This window comes from Leptonychotes weddellii, unplaced genomic scaffold (assembly GCF_054177405.1).
Source record: "Leptonychotes weddellii isolate Sample4059 unplaced genomic scaffold, ASM5417740v2 HiC_scaffold_215, whole genome shotgun sequence".
NCBI lineage: Eukaryota > Metazoa > Chordata > Mammalia > Carnivora > Phocidae > Leptonychotes > Leptonychotes weddellii.
In genome coordinates, this window is record NW_027802768.1 from 49,910 (window position 1) to 58,674 (window position 8,765).

Sequence of the window (8,765 nt, forward strand, 5' to 3'; positions counted from 1 at the left end):
CTGGTGCAGCTACTATGGAAAACAGTATGCAGGTTTGTCAAAAAATTAAAAATAGTATCATATAAAATAATAATTCCACTACTGGATATTTACCCAAAGAATAAAAAACATTAATTCAAAAAGATATGTGCACCCCTACATTTATTGCAGCATTATTTACAATAGCCAAATTATGGAATCAACCCAAGTGTTCATCAAGAGATGAATAGATAAAGAAGAGGTGGAACATACAATGGAATATTACTTAGCCATAAGAAAGAATGAAATCTTTTCATTTGGAACAAGATGGATGGATCTGGAGGGTATAATGCCAAGTGAAATAAGTTGTTCAGAGAAAGACAAATACCACATGATTTCACCCACGTGTAAAATTTAAGGAACAAAACAAAGAAAAAAGAGACAAAAACCATACTCTTAACTATAGAGATGGTTACCAGAGGGGAGGTGGGTGGGGGATGGGTGAAATAGGTGAAGGGGATTAAGAGTATACTTATCATGATGAGACTTGTTGAATACTAATTTGTGCACTTGAAAGTAATATACCACTGTATATTAATTTTACTGGAATTAAAATTAAAAAAGAAAAGTCCAGAAAAAGCATCTAGACACAGACCTTATACCTTTCATAAAATGTAACTGAAAATGGATCATAGAAGATAATATAGAAGGAAACCTAGATGACCTTGAGAATAGCCCTGACTTTTTAAATGTAACACCAAAGGCATAATCTATGAAAGAAATAATTGATAAGCTCAGTTCCTTAAAAAAAACTTCTGCTTTGTGAAAGACCACATCAAAATGAAAGAGAAAAGACAGACTGGTAAAAGTTATTTGCAAAAGACATCTGATAGAGGACTTTTATTCAAAAAATATAAAGAACTCTTAAAATTCAGCTGTAAGAAAACAACCTAATTAAAAATGGGCCAAAGACTTTGACACTAAAGAAGATACACAGATGGAAAATAATCATATGAAAAGATGCCCCACATTAGGGGAAGACAAATTAAACAATTAAAACAATCAGATACCACTAAACACCATTAGAATGACCAAAATTGGAACACTGACAATGCCAAATGCTGGAGAGGATATGGACCAACAAGAACTCTCATTCACTGCTGGTGGGAATGCAAAATCACACAGCCACTTTGGAAGTCATTTTGGCAGTTTCTTATAAAAATAAACATGCTCTTAGCATATGATCCATCAATCATGCTCCTTGCCATTTGCCCAAAGTATTTGAAAATTTATGTCCACACAAAAACCTGTAGAAGGATGTTTATAGTAGCTTTATTCATAATTGCCAAGACTTGGAAGCAACCAAGATGTTCTTCATTAGGTGAATGGATAAATAAACTGTGGTACATCCAGATAGTGGAATATTATTCAATGCTAAAAAAGAAAGAGCTATTAAGCCATGAAAAGCCATGGAGGAGCCTTATATGCATGTTACTGAAATAAGCCAATCTGAAGACTACACACTGTATGATTCCAACTATAAGACATATTGGAAAATGCAAAGCTGTGAAGACATTAAAAGAACAGTGTTTGCCAGGAGTCAGGATAGGGAGAAGTATGAATAGGCAGAACAGAGAGGATTTTTTAGGACAAGCAAAATACTCTATATGATATTATAATAGTTAATACATGCTTATCAAAACCCAAAGAATATACAACACCAAGAACAAACCCTAAAGTAAACTATGGACTTTGAGTGATTATGATGTATCAATGTAGATTTATCAATTGCAACAAATATACCACTCTGGTGTGGGACATTGATAACGGGGAGGTTATGCACGTGTGGGGGCAGAAGCTATGTGGAAAATCTCTGTACCTTCTTTTCAATTTTGCTGTGAAACTAAAATTGCTCTACAAAATAAAATATTTAAAACAACAATAAAACAGAACTAAGGGATTTACTCAGCTCAGATTTCTCTGTGAACCTCTCTTTCTTTAGGTCAAGTGTTCATTTCTTACTCAATGAATTGTGTTGGGAAGTCATGGAGCCCACTGCCCATTCAGCAGGAATTATGTGTAAAACAGGATATAATGATGTCTTAGTCTGTTTGGGCTATAATAAAATACCATAAACTTCATAGCTTATAAACAACAGAAATGTGCTTCTTACAGTTCTGGAGACTGGAAGTTCAAGATCAACATGGTTTTTGGGTGAGAGCCCTCTTCCTGGTCACAGATTTGTGTTCTATCCTCACACGGCAGAAGGTAGTAGGGAGCTCTGTGGGGTCTCTTTTATAAGAGCATTAATCCCATTTATGAAGGTTCTGTCTCATGATTGAATCACCTCCCAAAGGCCCCATCACCTACTACTATCACCTTGGGAATTATGTTCTATATGAATTTTGGGGGGACACAAACGTTTAGACCATAGAAGATGATATAGGTGGAAATTTGAGCAAGGTGATCCCTCTGAGTCTAGCTGCAGCTAAAGGACGTGTGTTCCTCCATTGATATAGTTGATGGAGAACTCCACTAATCTAGCCCTGTATGAGGCTTGTGGAACAATGGAAATTCGAGTATATAACTATCAAGGTTTGGGTGAGGCTTCCATTCACTAGTGCAGACAGAGCTATAATAGTCAAGTGGCGTGATGAATAATGGCAGTGTCATGGCAAATTAGACCATTAACACCCAGAAGAGGCAAGAATCATTATGCATAGAGGAAAGGCTCCTCTGCTGTAGCAAAGTAAATGGTGACTGAGGGGATGGAAATTTGAAGCTCAGCAATTCCGATGCTATTGTGATTTAAAGCAGGTTACTCAAAATGTGATTTGTGAGCTTGATGGAAATGTACATTCTCAGACCTAAAGCTGTACTTAATGAATCAGAATCTCTGGTGGCAAGGTCCTAATTTTCCAGGTGATTTGGAGCACACTGAAGTTTGAGAAACACTGGCTTGAGAATCTTCCCTACCTGACTGAAGACTGCATAGAGGAGCGGGGAAAGAACAATCATGGGAGGGGTGTGAGTGGTTTAGTTCTGGGGTTGAAGAGTTAGAGATCTTTGGGGAAAAAGGCAGTTTAACAGTGGCATCCCAGGATTGTTAAGGGGAAGACCATTTACTGGATGGATGTTGATGTAAATAAGGAGCTGAACTTCTAGAAAATGAGAAACTTCTGGAAAAAGCACCTCTTGCCTTATACATCTGGAAAAGTGAATTGACTCATGAGGTCACAGATAATGATGTCCTCTAGTCATGCCCACCTATGTGTGGAATCAAGAACATGACTCAGGGTTCATGGATACCACATTTAGAATACCACATTAGAATCTAGATAATATTCTAGAGGGTCCCCAAGCAGAATTTGCCAGATGTAGCAAATCCTTGAATTTCCTTTCCAACATGATTCTTATGAAAGGTGTAGAAAGTAAGGCTACATTTTCTTTTATAGTGGATGATTATCATGAAGACCTTTCTGATTATCTCTGAAGGTCTGGGAATATGTGGGTAAATAATTGTTTCATGACCAGAGTAAATTTTTTTTATCTGCACTGGTTTATCAAGTAGGGTGTAATGATGTCTATGAACCAGGCTGGGCACCTTCCCATGAATCTAGGCTACTCGACAGTAAAAGCTGCAGGTTACTGCTATTCTCTACTTATATTTCCTGATCTATCTTACTTTTAAAATAGATACAGAGGACACCAGATAATGTCCAGTTACCCTTAATACCATGGAAATAGACAAGATGACCCAAAGGCTTCCTACGTTGTATAATTACATGAAGATTAAACTCATCAGAGCTTTCCCATTTATTTCTACCAGTTACAGTTATTATAAATATCTTCATCAGTTCTTCAATAACATTCTATCCTGGCCTGGCTAATAAAATTGATGGACTTTGACATGTAATATTCACAAATGCAAAAAAATCCTGTTACTATAGCCATAGTTATGATAAATTATTTTTGAAGACATATTTTGAGCAGATGCTTGATTGGACTGTACTATAAGTCCAGCTCCAGATCTGCCTGCAGCACGGTCTCAGAAAATATTGATTTTAAATTAAATATGACATTTCATCTTTTCTATCAAAACAGAAGGCCAAATGAAAACAAAAAAGAAGATAGAGATTGGACTTTTGAAAAGAAATGTAAAAAGATGTGACAATAGCTCCTAGATAAAACAGGCAATATTTAAAAGGTAACTCATTCATGAATTAGTGAATTTAGATGGCATATGTTTTAGAATATTAGCTTATAAATCTAACTTTTTAATTTTGTGAACAAATCTTAGTTGATGAGACAGGTTGTGGAGAAAATCAAATCACATTTATAATTTATCATTTGTATTTTATTGTTCTTAAATGATGTTGTATATGAAAGGACATAGAATTCCACTATTTTCTCTCCAACACTATTTTCTCTCCTGTGGGATATCAGGGTAGCCACAGACATGGCTGAAGGCTGCCAGTTGGTCACAGTTATCTCCTCAAATCTACTTGATAGAAACCTGAAACAATAAGTTATTTTACACAAATAAAATCATCAAGAACCATATTAAACTTTTTTTTAACCAAATAAAACTTTTTATTATTTCAGTCAGACAGATCGACCCAACTTGCCTTTGGAAATAATGACTACTTTTTCAAGTCCTAACACTTGGCTAGAAGTGACCTTCATGGGGTGCCTGGGTGGCTCAGTTGGTTAAGCGTCTGCCTTCGGCTCAGGTCATGATATCAGGGTCCTAGGATCGAGTCCCACATCGAGCTCCCTGCTCAGCATGGAGTCTGCTTCTCCCTCTGCCTGCCATTCTCTCTCTCTCTGACAAATGAACAATAAAATCTTTTAAAAAATACTAGAAGTGACCTTCATTAATACTTTGATCTTTTAATGAAGTCATCTGCAACATATTTGAGCTGGCATGACCCTGGTGTATCATGTTTTAGGCTGGAATCTTTTGTATCAGACTGAGGGCATCAGGAGCTGACCATTTTCTCTTTCCAGATAAAGGACACATGAATATGAGTCAGTGAACCATGGTACCAATCTCTAATGATCAATTCATCAGCACTTGCCAAAAAATCTACCTGCTTTATTGCCATGTTGGTTATACTTACTTAATTAAATTTGACTAAAAAAATTACTGCAAGGCAATAATTAAGTATAAGGTGTTATAGAGGAATCAGTTGTGATAAAATATGTAATTCAATATGGTCTGATATATGATATGATATCATATAGACAAGTTATAGTTAGGCCTTCATTGTTTCTGGCACATTTATTATTTCATTTGACCTTCTCAGCAACACTTACCCCTTTTGGTTGAGGAAACTGAGGCCAGAGGGATGGAATGATTTGCAGTGCTCATGGATGACTGGTCTTTGGTGACACAACACAGACAAGAACTAACTCCCACACCTGATAGGAGTTCTCCCCATCATTCTTATCTCTGCCCAACTTGCAACACAGCCATTGATTTGTTGCCATCCACTCTTTATTGATGAACACCATGTGGTGGAAAACATCATTGTACACAGGATTTCCTGGTTGCTGAGCCACTCTTCACCCTGGATGTGAAAGATGCTGCCTGCCAAGTGAATCTGACTGAGAAGGCGAGAGGTTCGCAGCTTTAACAGGTGCACATCAAGTCGTCATCAATCTTTGTAACGGTGCTGCTCCCATTCTTTTTAACCTTTCTCTGAAGTGTGATGCCTTTGTTAAGACTCAGTTTTGGATGGAAGAAAAAGAGTATTTCTTTCCCAAAGAGCATGCCTACTTTATCAAATGCATTTTAGGACAAGACAAAACCTACTCTTACCTTGACTTTGTGTGAAACCCCCTCCCTAGAGCAGACTGGAGATTTTTACCCAGTTCCATCAAATGTCACCATTCGGCTTCTTAGTAACATTTAGCCCCAGACCTACGAGAACTCCATGGTACTCTCCTTTCTTTTCCTCCCTTATCTAATTCATCAGTAAATACTTATGACTCTATTTCCAAAATCTATTCCCTCTGTCCAAATTGTCTCCTCCTCTCCCCTGCTTCTCCCTGAATCCAAGCTACCAGTGCTCCTGCCTGCCTTCCTCTGGTAGGAGCTACAGCTCTAACAAGTCCATTTCCTTTCACTCTTGCCCCTGTTACTGCCCAGCCTCCACAAAGTGACCAGAGAAACACTTTTGTTTTTTTAAAGATTTTATTTATTTATTTAAGAGAGAGAGAGCAAAGGGAGGGGCAGAGGGACAGAGAGAATCTCAAGCAGACTCTGTGCTGAGCACAGAGCCCGACGTGGCGCTCAATCTTATGACCCTGAGATCATGACCCGAGCCGAAATCAAGAGACCAACGCTTAACAGACTGAGCCACCCAGGCACCCCAAGAAACGCTTTTAAAAAGGTAAGTCTTGTCACTCTCTGTTTAAAACCTTTCACTGGCTGCCCATTGACATTAAACTAAAACCTGAATCCCTTACCTGGGCCCACAGGCCCTGTCTACCACACAGTCTTCATGCTTCCCTTCCCCCCTTGGTGCATGCTGCTTCAGCCGCACACACTGTTAGGACATGCCAAGCTCCTCCCACTGTGGTAGGCTGCACATTGCCCTCCCCCCCACCTACAAAATATATCCATGTCCTGATCCCTGGAACCTGTGGATGTTACCTTATATGGCAAAAAAAGAGATATGATTGATCGATTGATTGATTGCCAATGTGATTAAATTAAATGACATGAGATGGGGAGATTGATTATCCTGGGAGATGGGCCCTAAATGCCATCACAGGTGTCCTTATAAAGAAGAGGCAGAGGGATATTAGACACTCACACAGGAGAAGCTTTGAGGATGCTGGCCTTGAAGATTGGAACGATTCTGACAAAAACCAAGAAATTCTGCAGCCACCAGAACCTGGGAGGGACAGGGAGTAGATTCTCTCCTAGCGGCCTCCAGAGGGAGCGTGGCCCTGTGAACACCTTGTTTTCAGACTTCTGGCCTCTAGAACTGTGAGAAAATAGATTTCTGTTGTAAACCACCAAGTTTGTGGTGGTTTGTTAGAGCATCCAGAGGAAATTAATAGATCCTGGTTCCTATATTTATGGTTCCTTCTGCTTATAGCTTATTTTTATGAAAACTTCTTATGTCTGCCTCTTTCTTGTTCCTTATGAATCTCTTGAAATAGTACCTCTTCGAGGGGACTTCCCTGACTGTCAGAGCTAAGATAGCCAGCTCCACTCAGACACTCTTTATCACAACACCCATTTTATTTTCTTTATCATTTAAAAATATTATTTCTATTTATTTTTTCTTTGACTTGCCTATTTTCTTATTCCAGCACAAAAACAGTATCTGGCATGTAGTCAATGCTTACTAAAATATTTGCTGAAGAAAGGAAAGAAGGAAAGAGTATTATTAGTTGCCTAACAGTAAAGAAAAAGATTTAATACACATCTGGGCTTTTAAAAGATCTTTGGCTTCTATGGTGAATGTCTTCTACTATAGAGAGGGTTGCCTCTTCATAATCCTATAAATAAAATACAGGGCACCCAGTTAAATATGAATTTCAGGTAAACACAAATAATTTTTAGTAGAAGTGTGTCCCACAGAATAAGTACATGCCATCAAATATGGCATAGGACATACTTATACTGAGCATAGTATTTGTGATTCAAATTCAAATTTAGCTGGGCATCTTGTTTTATTTTGTTTTTACTAAATCTGGCAACCCTAATTGTAGAACAGTAGAGCTCTCTGTTATAAACAGATTATTATTCTGTCAGGAGATGAGGGGGTAAACTAAAAAACAAAAAACCAAACCAAACAAAAAACCTTCCTCTGAAAATCTTTTCTCATGGAATTAGTCTTCAAAATCTTAAAAATATACACATATCAGTAAGTTTACCCTTCTGTCTGAGGGAAAACTAAAGGAGTACTTGTTTACTCACATCACCCAGGGAAAGAAAAGCACCTGCTCTGCTAAAGGCAAGCCCGGCTGGTATCATTTGTGAATCTGCGTGGATAATGCCAGAACTGGGCATATTCTATATAGTGGAACTATTTATATGTGTAAAGGCAATAGGAGTTTCTAGGATACGTTTTGATTCCCTGTGTCAAGTGCTTTTGGAGGGTTTGTGATGAGATTTTGTGCATGCATCCTTTTACTCACATCCCCGTGCCCCTTATTCCCTAGGATACTGGCTGATAAACAGACAAAGGATGGATTGACAGAGGGAATGAAATTATTTAATGAAATTACTAAGACTTTCTGGTCAGGGCCAGCCTGGAGATCGGGGTCTCTCACCACCCATCCCAATGGAAGACAGCAGACCTTCAGAGCACACCCCCACTCTTCATGCCAAGAGAGAATAGAGAGAGACCTGGTGACCTTGGCAGGGGCAGGCCCTGCTAGCTGTGCCCACAGACCAGATGAGCACTCTTGGGCCCTGAGAGTGAGAGCACACGTGTCACGCGTACACTGGCTTGTAGCAGGCCACTGAGTAGAGAGCATGGCCCGACAACTGTCCAGTCTGATCAGCCAGACCTCTTCCCACTGGGAAGAGAGTCCGGGGCAAGTAGAGGCGGATGCTGCCTCTCTAGCACTTCCTTTTCACAGAGAAAGTGTTTGCAGACATTCCCTTCTCTCTAGGTCAACTCAGAAATATGACAAGAGGAACATAATTACTTCTTCCTAAAATGCTGCTTCAGGGTATTTGCAGGACAAGATTGTTAGTACTATTGATAGATGTGACCAACCTTTAAGCCCGTTAACATGACAGATTCACTATGAGAACCAAAAGGTTTCCACTGGGCAGC